Source organism: Loxodonta africana, chromosome 21 (genome assembly GCF_030014295.1).
Source record: "Loxodonta africana isolate mLoxAfr1 chromosome 21, mLoxAfr1.hap2, whole genome shotgun sequence".
Lineage (NCBI taxonomy): Eukaryota > Metazoa > Chordata > Mammalia > Proboscidea > Elephantidae > Loxodonta > Loxodonta africana.
In genome coordinates this window covers 32,478,810-32,493,949 of record NC_087362.1, presented here as the reverse complement: position 1 = coordinate 32,493,949, position 15,140 = coordinate 32,478,810, and the positions used below count along the sequence as shown (strand labels likewise).

The window sequence follows — 15,140 nt, the reverse complement described above, 5'->3', positions numbered from 1 at the left end:
CACACAATACTGGGAATCATGGCCTAACCAAGTTGACACATATTTTTGGGGGACACAATTCAATCCATGACATTCTACCCTTCGGCTTCCAAAAAAAATCACATCCTTGCAACATGTAAAACATATTCATCCCATCATATCATACCAAAAGTCTTAACTCCAAGTCTGTAATTCAAAAATTCCTCTTCATCTGTGAAATCTAGAATACAAGTGGTCTGCTTCCAAAGGTACAATGGCAAAACAGGAACAAGCTAGACATTTCTGTTACAAATGGGAGAAACTGGAGGCAAAGGAGGGATAATAGGCGCCAAGCAAGTCAGCAGAACACATTACATTAGCCCTCAAGGCTTTGAAAATAATCCTCTGTTCTCTGAGACCATTTACACAATGCCCTGTCCTCCAGACTCTAGGTATTGGCCATGCTGTCCAGATTCTGAGTGGAGGCCCCTTGGCCTTGGGCTTCAGTTCTGCCTCCAGGCCCACTGGGACAGCAACTGTGCTCCCTTGGCTTTAGATTTACCATTGTAGTCCAGCTGAGTGGTGACTCCACCCTTAGAAACTCCAGAGGCCATGGCTCAAGTCCTGGCCGTACCTTTTGAGACTAAGGCAACTCGGCTTCTTGTGTTCCTTGTCTCTTCAGCTTCTGCTTCTTGGTTTCTTGGCCTCTTGGCTCCCCGGGCCTCATGCCCGCATCTGCCCTGCTGGAGCAAGTGTTCCAAAGCTCTGTAGCTCCACTGATAAGTGCCTGGAGCCACCCCACTCCAGGAAGCCTCCTGCGCACAGGTACTCAGCTCTCTTGCTCTGTGGGTTGGCTCTAGCGCTGTCTGGCGCTAGTTCCTGGTTCTACTGCTGCTGGTTCTCTGCTGCTGCTGCTCCTCTATCAATTCAGAGTTTCAAAACCTCTTCCACATTTTAGGTATCTGTTAGAGTAGCACCTCACTCTCAGCACCAAATTCTGTCTTAGTCATCTAGTGCTGCTATAACAGAAATACTGCAAGTGGATGGTTTAACAAAGAGAAGCTTATTTCATCACAGTAAAGTAGGCTAAAAGTCCAAATTCAGGGCATTAGCTCCAGGGGAAGATTCCTCTCTCTGTAGGCCTTCTCATCAATCTTCCCCTGAACTAGGAGCTTCTCTACACAGGGACCTTGGGCCCAAAGAATGTGCTGTCCTCCCAGCACTGCTTTCTTGGTGGTATGAGGTTCCCCCTCTCTGTTTGCTTCCTTTTCCTTTTTATCTCTTGAGAGACAAAAGGTGGGGCAGGCCACACCCCAGGGAAACTCACTTTACATTGGACCAGGGATGTGACCTGGGTAAGGGTGTTACAATCCCACCCTAATCCTCACATAATCCTAAACATAAAATTACAATCACAGAGTGGACAACAACCATACAATACTGGGAATCATGGCCTAACCAAGTTGACACATTTTTGGGGGGCACAATTCAATCCATGACACCTGCTATGCTGCTCCCATAAAGATTACAGCTTAGAAAACCATATAGGGCAGTTCCACTCTGTCACATAGGGTTGCTACGAGTTGGAATCAACTTGACAACACCCAATAACAACAGCATATTGTAGATGTTCCACAAATATAAGCCATCATTGTTGTTATCAGTACTTCTCTCCTGACCACCTGGTTGTCCACCCACAGCGTGGGGCCGTGGTTGTCTTTGCAGGTGTGGTGCACATCTGCCCAGGCTTGAACATATCTTCAAAAGTGCATTGAAGTGTAGGCCCGGGGCAAGAGGGAGCTGCTGGTGAGATGCCTGTATGTGACTTTGTCAGGGATGTGTGTTTGAGGGATGACAGCAGTGGTCATCCAGGAAGATAGGCAAGCTGCCCCTATACCAAACATGGGCTCATGTTACTGGTAAGAAGGAAAACTCAGTGAGAGTAGGGTTGGGAGTGGAAGTGAGTGCATGTCCTTTTTTTAAAATTATTTTTTAAATTTTATTGTGCTTTAAGTGAAAGTTTACAAGTCAAGTCAGTCTCTCATACAAAAATTTATGTACACTCTGATATATACTCCTAGTTGCTCTCCCCCTAATGAGATAGTCCACTTCTTCTCTCCACCCTGTATTCCTGTATCCATTTAGCCAGCTTCTATCCCCCTCCGCCTTCTCATCTCTCATCCAGATAGGAGCTGCCCACATAGTCTCATGTGTCTACTTGAGCCAGGGATCTCACTCCTCACCAGTATCATTTTCTACCTCATTGTCCAGTCCAACCCTTGTCTGAAGAGTTGGCTTTGGGAATGGTTCCAGTCTTGGGCTAACAGAAGGTCTGGGGACCAGGACCTCCAGGGTCTTTCTAGTCTCAGTCCGACCATTAAGTCTGGTCTTTTTATGAGAATTTGAGATCTGCATTCCACTGCTCTCCTGCTCCTTCAGGGATTCTCTATTGTGTTCCCTGTCAGGGCAGTCATCGGCTGTAGCCGGGCACCATCTAGTTCTTCTGATCTCAGGCTGACGTAGTATCTGATTTTTGTAGTGCATGCCCTTTAAATTTTATGAGTGTTTTCAATTGTTGATTTAGAGAACCTGTCTTTGGCACCAGAGAGTGCATTTCCTGAGTTTGGTTTTCACTGTGCACTATCCACCATTTTGGATGACGTGTTATTATCTGTAAATTAGAACGTTAATCACAGTGCAGAGGCCATGTTGAGCTGACTGTAATACCCCAACCAAGCACTAGGTGGCGCCAAGTCCCCACGCTTGTCCTGGAGCCTGCTACCATGCTAGCTCTTCCCAAGTCTGTCCCTGAAAAGTTTCAGAAGGAGGGCTTGGACCCCTTGGATTATGGAGAAGTGGCCAGAATTGTCCTGCCGATGTATGAGTTTTCTTAAAAGGCTGTGTTTGTTTTGATCAAATAGTCTATAGAAGAATCCTAATCAAAAGGAAGAAAATTCAAGCAGAATTTCTCTCACTGTATCCTGGACCCTCTATTGTGATCCCTACCAGAGCAGTCAGTGGAGGTAACCAGGCACCATCTAGTTGTCCTGAACTCAGTCTGGTGGAGATTGTGGTAGTTGTGGTTCATTAGGTCTTTGGACTAATCTTTCCCTTGTGTCTTTGGTCTTCTTCATTCTCCTTTGCTCTAGCCGGGATGGGACTAGTAGATGTATCTTAGATGGCTCCTCACAGGCTTTTAAGACCTCAGTTGCTGCTCACCACAGTGGGATGTAGAACATTTTTTTTACAGACTTGTTGTTAGGTGCTGTCAAGTCGGTTCCAACTCCTAGCAACCCTATGTACAACAGAATGAAACACTGCCTGGTCCTGTGCCATCCTCACAATCGTTGTTTTGCTTAAGCCCATTGTTACAGCCACTGTGACAGTCTATCTTGTTGAGGGTCTTGCTCTTTTTTTGCTGACCCTCTACTTTACCAAGCATGAAGTCCTTCTCCATGGACTGATCCCTCCTGACAACATGTCATAGACTATGTTATGCCAATTGAGCTAGATGTCCCCCAAGACCATTGTCCCCACCCTCAGCCCAGTAGCTTGGTCTCTCAGGGTGTTTGGATGTATGTGTCTTCTATGACTTCGCCTTGGTCAAGTTGTACTGACTTCCCAAGTATTGTGTACTGTCTTACCCTTCACTAAAGTTATCAGTTATCTACTATCAAGTTAGTGTTTTTCTCTCCCCACCACTCCCCCTCCTCGTAACCATCAAAGATTGTTTCTATGTGAAAGCATTTTCATTTGTTTTTATAATAGTGGTCTCATATGGTATTTGTCCTTTTGTGATTGACATGTCGTGAGATGTTTTGCAGATTCATCATTGTTCTTTATCACTGCGTAGTATTCCATTGTGTATATGTATCATAGTACCACGTATGAACTATGTACCATAGTTTGTTTATCCATTTATCTGTTGATGGGCACTTAGGTTGTTTCCATCTTTTTGCTATTGTGAATAATGCTGAAACGAACATGGCTGTGCATGTGTCCATTCGTGTGATGACTCTTATTTCTCTAGGATATATTCCTAGAAGTAGAACTGCTAGATCATATGATATCTCTATTTCTAGCTTTTTAAGGAAGTGCCATATTGTTTTCCAAAATGGTTGGACCATTTCGCATTCCCACCAGCAGTGCATTAGAGTTCCAATCTCCCTGCAACCTCTCCAGCATTTGTTATTTTATGTTTTTTGATTAATGCCAGTGATATTGGGGGTGAAATGTTATCTCATTGTGGCTTTGATTTGCATTTCTCTAACGGCTAGCGACTGGGAGGATTTTCTCATGTGTCCGTTTGCTGCCTCAGTGTCTTCTTTGATGAAGTGCCTGTTCGTATCCTTTGTCCATTTTTTAACTGGATTGTTTCTCTTTTTGATATTGAGGAGTTGAAATATTCTATAGATTTTAGAGATCAGACCCTTGTCAGATATATCATAGCCAAAATTTTTTTCCCATTCTGTAGGTTCTCTTTTTACTCTTTTGGTGAAGTATTTTATGAGCGTTAGTAGTTTATTTTTAGAAGATCCCATTTATCTAGCTTATCTTTTGGTGTTTTTGTATTGTTAATTATGGTGTATATGCTGTTTATACCATATATTAGGGCCCCTAGTGTTGATCCTATTTTTTCTTCCATGAACTTTATAGTTTTTGGTTTTATATTTAGGTCTTTGATCCGTTTCAAATTAGTTGTTGTGTATGGTGTTAGGTATGGGTCCTTTTTCATTTTTTCCTTGATGGACATCCAATTTTTCCAGCATCATTTATTAAAAAGACTGTCTTTCCCTCACTTACTGGACTTTGGGCCTTTTGTCAAAGATCAAGTGGCCATAGGTAGATGGATTTACATCGGGGTTCTTGATTCTGTTCCATTGGTCAACGTGTCTGTCAGTGTACCAGTACCAGGCTGTTTTGACTACCATGACTGTATTGTAGGTTCTAAGATCAAGTAATGCGAGGTTTCCTACTTTGTTCTTTTTCTTCAGTAATGCTTTGCTTATCCGGGGCCTCTTTCCTTTCCTATAAAGTTAATGATTAGTTTTTCCATCTCATTAAAGAATGCTGTTGGTATTCGGATCAGGATTTCATTGTACTTGTAGATTGTAATGGGTAGAATTGACGTTTTCACAATGTTGAGTCTACCTACCCACAAGTGTGGTGTGTTTTTCCATTTATATAGGTCTCTTTTGATTTCTTGCAGTAGTGTTTTATAGTTTTCTTTGTATAGGTCTTTTACATCCCTGGTTAGGTTTATTTCTAAGTTTTTTTTGTTTATTTTTTAGGGGCTGTTATAAATGTTATTGCTTTCCTGATTTCCTTTTTTGTAGTTCTCTTTATTGGTATACAGGAATCCAACTAATTTTTGAGTGTTTAGCTTGTATTCTGTTATTCTGCTGAATCTATTAGTTCTAGTAGTTTTCTTGTGGAGCCTTTAGGCTTCTCTATATTATCATATTGTCTGCAATTGAAATCTTCCTAAAACCAAATGATAGTCTAGCTTAACTAGTAAAAAAGTCTGCCTTGATCATTATGGCCTTTTAAGAACCATTTTGTTTTTGTGTGCCGTCGAATCGATTCTGACTCATGGCGACCCTATAGGACAGAGTAAAACTGCCCTATAGGGTTTCCAATGTGTGGCTGGTGGATTCGAACTGTTGACTTCTTGGTTAGCAGCCTGAACTCCTAATCACTGTGCCATCAGGGCTCCAAGAACTATCTATATGGTATCAGTGTGACAGCAGAAACTCGCAAGATTAGGTAGGAACCTTCAGGGGCAGTGAGTTTATGTTAATGGGGGAGGAACAACTCAGAAAAGGAGGGTGAGAATTGTTGCACAACTCCAAGAATGTAATCAATGTCACTGAATTGTACATGTAGAAACTGTTAAATTGGTGTCTGTTTTGCTTATATTCTCAACAAAAGCCAGTGTTTGGTCCTAAAAATCCATGGGAATCTGCATTTTGCTCTATGATCCTACCATATTGGTTTTAATGTAGAAATAATTGTTTCCACACATCACGGGTAACACAGACACCCCAGGAAGGTGCCTCAGCTTCTGGAGGCTGCACGGTTCTGCACTCAGCACCCTTAGTGGCAAAAGTGCACAACCTGGTCTGAGACGCTGATTGCTAAATGGCCTGGGCTATAGATATGCCTCCCAAGAGAGAGAGGAGAACATGAGGTTGGTTTCCTCCCCTTCATTGATGCCCTCGTCAATGCCAAGTAAGACGACCTTCCTTGGGGTTCAGTAAGAAGTGTCTTGGTTTGCCCAATGCATTTCAATTTGCTTCCAAACATATGTCCTTATCAAATTACCGTGAATAACTTTCCATGCTTCTGAAGTCGAATATTACATAACACAGCCACACTGTATCTGAGCCATCGTTCCCCTTTAGAAACGGGGAAATAGAAACTCGGGGGCACTGGGGCAGGGCAGCGTGTGGTGGCTGAAAGCCTCAGCTCTCAGTCAAGTTCTGTTCTGCTCCTATCTCCTTGGGTGATGGCCTAACCTCTTCATGCCTCACTGTCCACACCTGAAAGGGTGATAACAATAGAACATCTGTCATTGTGGGATTTGTGTGCCATAACAGGCAAAGCACCACAGCTATAGCTGCATGCAGTAATTGCTCTATAAATGCCCACCGTTGGCATCATGGACTAGAACTGGTGTGTGCTGCTTCATCACCCAGGGTTTGTCCCATTCTATGGAGACCTTCCAGGGCCTTCTCCCGAGTCCTGTCTACATCCTTTTGTCTTAAAAAAAATTTTATTATGCTTTAGGTGAAGGTTTACAGAGCAAATATTTTCCCATTCAATCATTTGTACACAGAATGTTCCAGGGTATTGGTTGCGGTCTTCTCAATGTGTCAGTACTCTCCCCATTTCCACCCTGGGTTCCCTGTTACCTCTTGTCCAGTTTTTCTGCTGCTTCCTACCTTCTTCTCATCTTTGCTTTTGGGCATATTTTACCCTTTTGGTGTCATATAATTAACTGTTCTAAGGAGCTTGTTCCTCTTCGGTGTTGTTTGTTTTACAGGACTGTATATTGTTTTGCTGAAAGGTGGTCTCTGGGAATGGCTTCAGTTCCATGTTAGAAAGATGTCTTAGGACCATAGTCTGGGAATTCTTCCAGTCTCTACCAGACCAGCAAGTCTGGTCTTTCTTATGGATTTGATTTTTGTTCTACACTGTTCTCCTGCTCTCCCCGGGACCCTCTATTGTGTTCCTGGTCAGAGCAGCTGTCGACATCCTTTTGGCTTTCAGGGGAGTCATGCAGTCCAGGCTTAGCATCCTTGCCGTTCAGGGTGCAGAGCTGTGCTTGGGTGGGCAGTGGAGGGAGGCTGTGCTGGGAGGACCCTGCCTGTGCCGTCTCAGCCCTTTCTGCCCATGGCCAAGCACCACCAGCAGAGAGAGTCCTTCCTGCTCTGACCCTGGGCTCTGTGGCCTCCATGTTTGTGGGGACAGCCACAGGGTTAGGGATGTGTGTCGGGAGGGTGGTGCCCAGGGGTGGATTAACCAGTAAGCAAGGTATGCATGGGTTTACTTGTGCTTACTTACTAATCTGCAGTGCACAATTTCACGTGTTTTTCACCATATCAAAGATGTGGTGAAACCCATGTGAAACTGTGGACTACAGATTCGTTAAGTAAATACTAGTAAGCCTGTGCGTACCTTGCTTATTGGGTAATCCATCCCTGGTTAGTGTCTCAAAAGCCACGGGAATAAGCAGGGCATGCTTTTTTGGGTCATCATTTTCACTCAAAGTTTTGGAAAAAAGTTCTTATTGTTTATAAGCAAAAAAAACATGACCTAGAATAAAAAGCTCAAATCGATTTTAAAGAGAAAACATGAGACTTCAAAGATTTGCATTGGGGACAGTTTGAGCTGTGTCCCCCGACCTTGGGAGGGGCTTATTCTTCTCTGTCTGAAGCTGCCTGAAGAATAAGTCAGCAGCAACACATATTTGTTGAGTACCTACTGCGTGCAAGGCACTAGGCTAGACACCAAGGGGACAGGAGATGTGACATACAGCTCCTGCTTGCAAGGGTCTTGTGGTCCAGATGAAGAGAGGGGCTTTAGATTCATCTTCATCATTGTCATCATCAACGGCAACATCAACATTTTCTTCTCCTCCTCCTACCCCCTTTTCTGTTTTCTTCCTCCTCACGCCCCTATCCCACCTTCATAAGCTCCTAAACAGCTGTGTCTGTTTTGCTCCCTGCTATAATCCCAGTCTCTGCGACATTGCCTGGCACATTTGTTGTTAGCTGCCATTGAATTGGCTCTGACTCATGACGACCTTGTATATAACAGAAGGAAACATTGCCTCATCCTGCGCCAGCCCCACACTTGTTAGTATGTCACTAGCGCAGCCTCAAGTGGGATGTGAGACCAGAGGGTGCGCCCTGAGGCTGCCTCATTCGGGGTGGCTTGGTTTGGCTCCTTTCTGGGGCACTGAGACAATCCAGTGTAGAAATACCAGAGGGCGCTGGCTGGAGTCGGCCACGTGTAGCCAGAGAGTGTGTTCAAAAAGAGTTTGTGACTTCTTGCCAGGCAGCACGGTGGCTCCTGGTGCTGCCCAAGTGTCTCTGCTGTGCTGTGGCCATGCTGGGCCAAAGGGGCTCATGGGGCTTTCCCTGGATCAGGAGCCCACTAGGGAGTTTGGGAGGTGTCTCTTCACTCTCTGAGGTCACCTGTGCAGGCGTCACAAGGCTTATGGGAGGACTTCCCCAGCCATGAGGGCCTCCATTTCCTCAAACCTCCTGTGGCCTCTTTGGAAAACACCAGTTGGGTTCTTCCTGCCCCGGGAGAGCCAGCCATCCTGGGATGGCAAGGGGACAAGCTGGAGAAGCGGAGGTGCCCACATCTCCATGTGCTGTGAATGCACTGTATGGCCAAGCTGAAGGTCAAGGTGGACAATATGTGAGTATCCTGGGTCTGCCATAATAATCACCCCAAACTGGGCAGCTTAGAACAACAGGAATGTATTCTCTCACAGTTCTGAAGTCTGAAATCAAGGTGTTGGCAGGGCCATGCTCCCTCCAGAGGCTCTAGGGGAGGATCCTTCCTGGTCTTTTCCAGCTTCTGGTGTTGCCGGCAATCCTTGGAGTCCCTCGGCTTGTTGACACTCTACTTCAGTTTCTGCACCTGTCGTCACATTGCCTCCCTCTCCCAGTGTGTATCTCTGCCTCCACATCTTCTGCTTCTCATAAGGACACCTGGCATTGGGTTAGAACCCACCCTAGCACGTCCTTTTTTAACTTGATTACATCCGCAAAGACCCTACTTCCAAATAAAGTCACATTCACAGGTACCGGGCTTTGGACATATCTTCTTGGGGACACCTCTTAACCCACAACAGATCGCACTGCCGCCCTCAGCCTGTCTCTGCGGACAGGGCGCCAGGCCCCGAGGCCTCTGCCTTGTCTGGTGGCCATTACCTTAAATGACCAGAGCACCCAGGTTTTAGCTCATCGGAGGAGCTGGCGTTTTTCAGGGTGCAGCGGACGTTACTGCTTCCTATCCGTGCCCAATAGCCCCTTCGGCGAGGGGCTGGCCTGAGCCCATCCGAGCAGCCGGCCAGGTCCTCTGCAGAGGGATTTGTTCACGAAGGGGAATGTGACTGCAGCAGTCACTGATCTGGATTGTGCTGGAGAGCCTGGGGGACGTGTCTCTTTGTGCTGGACGTGGGCTCTGAGGGTGTGAGCCTGGGTCCACTGGGGACATTGGCGGTGTGAGTTCCCTAAGAATGAAGCCAGAAAAAAGGGGAGAGGTTCGGCTTTTCTGACTTGGTTTGAGCCCCTGGATTCGGTCTTACCTGAGATCAGGTGCTCCTGGACCTTTTGCTTACATGAGCCAATAAATTCCTTTTTGTTCCTCTTTTTGGTTTGGGTTCGATTGTGATGGGTTGACCGTTCCGCGCAGGGTCTCTCTAGTCATTCCAGGCTCTAAAGTTGGACAAGACTGGCCATGGCATCTGTTTTCTTCCCGGCCTCCTGCCAGGTGGAGCATGGAATATTTTCGCATTATCTCCAGCCCCAGTTTGGGCTGCTTTCTCTTCTCTGTCGCTAGTCATTGTAGCATTCCCTGCCCTTGCCGTTAGGCGATCTGAGAGTAAAGGACCCTCTCCCCAGCTCTCAGATACGCTGGTGGGAGCATAAGTTGAGGTGGCAACAATGGGGCTCACCTGGCCACACTGGGCAAAGTGGAACCTGGGTCCTGTCAGCTTCTGAGGATGTGCATGCGGCCATGTTCTAACTGGTTAAAAACCTAGAAGCAACCTGAGTGCTCACAAAGAGAGGGATGGGGCAGTAAGTGGTAGCATGGCCACACCTAGAATAGCCTCCAAGGTTAAGCTGGAAGCAGTAGACCTTTGGGTATCGACAGAAAGATCTGGAAACAACCAGGCTAGTGAGAGGAGCAAGGTGCTGAGGATGTGTGCCACAGGGAACCATGCACGTAAAACTTTTCAACGTAAAGCAACAGTATCCCGTCCTCATGGATGCATTCATCTATAGTACAAGGACAAAAACATGGGCGTGTGGGCTGCCGGGGGAGGGTGGGAGAGAGGCTGGGAGGAGAACAAAGACCCCCACTCTACTTGTTGTGTTTTAATTCTTTGACCTGAGCCAGAACAAGTGCAGAAACATGTCGACATCGGTTAGCTCTTGGCAGTGACAGGTGATTATCATGTTACGCTCTATATAATTTGCAGTATTTAAAAAAATACTAAAGGAACAAAGAGAAGGGAAGAAAATATTCCTTCCTCTGTCTTTCCTCTGAGATTTGGGTTGCTGCGGTTGTTGAATTCTAGAAGTCTCTAGACATTTCAAAGGAGACCCATAGCATGAAGAGCCATGGAACCTGGAACCAGGAACTCTGCTCCAGGGCTCTGCTCCAGGCCACCACTAACTCTCTGGAAGTCCTGGCTCAGAGACCTGACCAGAACTCGGGCTTCGCACACAAACACGCACACATACACACATAATAATACGTGCATGTGTACACATGCACAGACACATGCATACATGTACACACGACAATGTACACATGTATAGCACAAGGACATCTACACACGTGTACACAATGCACATGTAACACACGCATACACACACCCTTACATGCACACCTGCATACGTGCACATATACACATTCATGCATACACATGTGCACACACATGCAGGTACACATGTGCACACACAATACATATATGTGTACACACACACACTCTGAATACTCACAGCTTTGTTTAAGTCTCTAGACTCCTTCATGCCAGCCTCGTCTCAGGATGCCCCAGTTATGTGGTTTCGTAAATTCATTTCCCCCTTGCTTAGCTAGGGCGGGCTGGCTTTTTTTCCTTGTGACCGAAGCCCCTGACTCAGGTGCACATCATGGTGTCGACTTGGGCAGCTTGGGGCTCTGGGGGACCATTTTACCGCTGATTCATCCATTCTCCCCGGTCCTAGATGAAAAGTGCAGGTTCACAGAGGCCAACGGTCTGCCCATTGCCCTGTAAAGGTGTTTCAGGATTCTGACCCCCACTCCAGCTCCCTGCACACCAAAGAGGGCCAGTGTGGGCAGCTGGGACGTGGGCCACAGGCTGCGCTGTATTACCGTAAGTCCAGGCTCCCCTCTCCTCCCGCAGTGCCTGCCACAGCCTGACTTGCTGTTGGTCACTGGCCATGTGGCCCTCCCTGAGGTGCTTGGAGTAGTTATATCTCTCCAGGGACTGGAGCAGTTGGACGTGATGTGAGCTATTTACATCCTGAGTAAATTGTGCATTTTTGTCCATTTCCAGAGAACTGGCCTTTCAGATATCTATGTAATAAAGATCCTTGTCGGATGCAGAGTCAGAAAAGCCCATGTTTGTTTCAGATGTCTCAGCAGCCTGGAGCCTTTGTTCTTTGGGCTTGAAAACGTGCCAGACGCCTCTGAGTTAGGATCGCTGTATTAACATGGCTAACGGCTAACCTCCTTTGGGGTGCTTATAAAGCAGGGGAGAGGTATGCGTCTTTGTGGAATGGCTCAGTGTTAAGGATTGAATTTTGTCCCCCCAAAAGTTCTGTCAAAGCCCTAACCCCTGTACCTGTAAATATGACCTTGCTTGGAACTAGAGTTTTTCTCATTATGTTAATGAGGCCATACTAGGTTAGGGTGGGTCCTAAACGTAATCCCTTCTGAGTGGCTTATAAAAAGAGCAAAGTGGACACAGAGACACACACTCAGGGGGGAAGACAGATACCTTGTGAAGCTATGTCTCCAAGCAGCTAAAGAATGCCAGGAAATTCCCAGGGCTACTGAAGTGGAGGGAGACAAGGACCTTCCCCTAGAGCCAACAGAAAGGGGGAGAGAGACTAGCCTTGCCAGCGCCCTGAATTTGGACTCCTAGTCTCCAAAGCTTTGAGACAATAAACTTCTGTTTTTTAAAGCCATCCAGTTTGTGGTACTGTGTTGCAGCAGCCCCAGGAACTCACACGGTGAGGGCGCTTCCAGCTTATCCTCGTGGCTGTCAGTGGCCCATCCAGATACCTGCCATCTCGATTGTACCATCCTGGCCAACAGACATCGCTGGGCTCTTGTTCCCCAAAATAAAAAAGCAAAAGGAAGGGTTTTCTTCATCAGCTGTGTAGCAACCCAGGGAGGGAAGAGCAATCAGAGACGTGGAAACAGCTCTGTGGGCAGGGGGCGTCTGTGGGCCGGGGCCAGTGCTTCCCTGTGGCTGAACCGCATGCGGAGGGCTGCTGCTGCAGACGCGGGAAAGGGGAACAGGAAAAGCTCGGCGGGTTGAGCAACCTGGAGCCCAGATTGGGCCAGGGAACCACAGCCACGGACGCGGCAGCTGCAGCTAGAGTGCCCGCAGGCAGCAGGGGGACAGGAAGAGTCTCGGTGCAGATTCATGGGCCCCTCTGCAGCACGGGAGCTGAAATGGCCACTGCTGTCTTGCACGCTGCTGTGACCCAGCTTCCAAGGACCACTGCACACCACTGAGGGCCATCTGCGAGTGGTCTTGAAACGTTGGTGCACTGAAGGATGGGAACCTGATAGATCAGAATGTGGGATGGGAGAGGTTGAGGTGGGAAGAGGCTTAAAGCCCTGGGACCCAAGGACTGGCTGTGGCCCCGTGGCAGGCCCTCTGTAAGCAGGGAGATGTGCATGCTGGTGCTGAGATGGGGTGTGGGGTTGCTGTGCAGGCTGTCTTTCCCCTCTTTGCAGTTTTCCCCATGGCAACACCTCATTGGGATGGGGTCCAACCTTCAAGTCCAAGGACCAGATAGTCTCAACTGGTCCAGTAAGTCTGGGTTTTTTTAAGAATTGGAGTTCTGTTCCTTCCACATTTTTCTCCCATTCTATCAGGATCCACCTATTGTGATCAGAACGGTTGGTAGTGGTAGCTGGGCACCATCTGATTCTTTTGGGAGGACTTGTTAACATCATGGCAATACTATTTTTCCATGGCGACACAACTCCCTTACTGTGGGCTTGTTGTTCTCTTAGTAAATCCTCAAGGTGGACCCCACACCTTAGCCTAGCTCTCCCAAGAAGCTGCCAGAACTCTCCAGAATGATGTTTCTGTCTCACTTACCGGCCACTCTCCTTACGTCTTGCTTCTTATCCTCTCTCCTATTACTTGGGTTGTATAAAATTTATTTCTAAAAACTCTACAACTAACTCTATTAGAGAATGTTTAGAAAAAGGAAAAAAATATACCCAGACCCCAATGACCTGAACACTGTAGCTATTTTGGCATATTTCCTTATAGACTTTTTCTCTTTGTGCCTGTTTTTGCATATAATTTACATAATGGAGCCCTAGTGGCGAAGTGGTTAAGAAATCAGCTGCTAGCCAAAAGGTTGGCAGTTTGAATCCACTAGCCGCTCATTGGGGCAATTCTACTCTGTCCGATAGGGTTGCTGTGAGTCAAAATTGACTCAATGGCAATGGGTTTGGTTTAGACACATAATTGTATAGGCAGCATTTAACCCAACATGAGTTCATGAGCATTTTCCCATGCTGCGGTGGTGTTCACATATGTCTTCATCAGCACTGGGATAGTTGGACTGCTTTGATTTGTAAGTTTTTAAAACAACATTTTTGTATGGAAAATTCCAGACGTAAAAGTAGAGTGACTAGTACAAGGAATCTCCATGTCCCCAACACCCACACTGGTATTTTTTAAGCAAATCCCAACATCATCTCATTTCATCCATAAATACATCTAAATTCTCTTAGAAGAAATGCAAATCAAAACTACAGTGAGATTCCATCTCACCCCAACAAGGCTGACGTTAATCCAAAAAACACAAAATAATAAATGTTGGAGAGGTTGTGGAGAGACTGGAGCACTTATACACTGCTAGTGGGAATGTGAAATGGTACAACCACTTTGGAAATCAATTTGGCACTTCCTTAAAAAGCTAGAAATAGAACTACCGTATGACCCAGCAATTCCACTCCTTGGAATATATCCTAGAGAAATAAGAGCCTTTACACGAACAGATACATGCACACCCATGTTCATTGCAGCACTGTTTACAATAGCAAAAACATGGAAGCAACCAAGGTGCCCATCAACGGATGAATGGATAAATAAATTATGGCATATTCACAAATGGAATACTACGCATCAATAAAGAACAGTGATGAATCTGTGAAACATTTCATAACATGGAGGAATCTGGAAGGCATTATGCTGAGTGAAATTAGTCAATTGCAAAAGGACAAATATTGTATGAGACCACGACTACAAGCACTCTACAAAAAGTTTAAACACAGAAGAAAATATTCTTTGATGGTTATAAAGGTAGGTAGGGAGGGAGAGGTATATTCACTAACTAGATAGTAGATAAAAAAATTTTTTTAGGTGAAGGGAAGGGCAACACATAGCACAGGGATACTCAGTACAACTGGACTAAAGAAAAAGCAAAGAAGTTTCCTGAATACAACCAAACGCTGTGAAGGCCATAGTAGCAGGGATGGGAGTCTGAGGACCATGGTTTCAGGGGACATCTAGGTCAACTGACATAAAAAAAGTATTAAGAAAATGTCCTGCATCCCACTTTGGTAAGAGGCGTCTGCAGTCTTAAACACTAGCAAGCGGCTGTCTAAGATGGATCAATTGGTTTCAACCCCCCTGGAGCAAAGGAGAATGAAGAACACCAAAAACACAAGGTAAA

At 46.1% G+C, this 15,140-nt stretch overlaps 1 long non-coding RNA gene across 1 annotated transcript in view; it reads left to right on the top strand.

Annotated features, from left to right (window-relative positions):
• Positions 1 to 4,175: 4,175 nt before the first annotated feature.
• Positions 4,176 to 15,140, top strand: part of LOC111752822 (uncharacterized) — a 47,091-nt gene continuing 36,126 nt past the window's right edge. The window contains exon 1 of the long non-coding RNA XR_002787720.2: positions 4,176 to 8,889. This is a non-coding gene — a long non-coding RNA (uncharacterized LOC111752822). The remainder of the gene's footprint in view (positions 8,890 to 15,140) is intronic.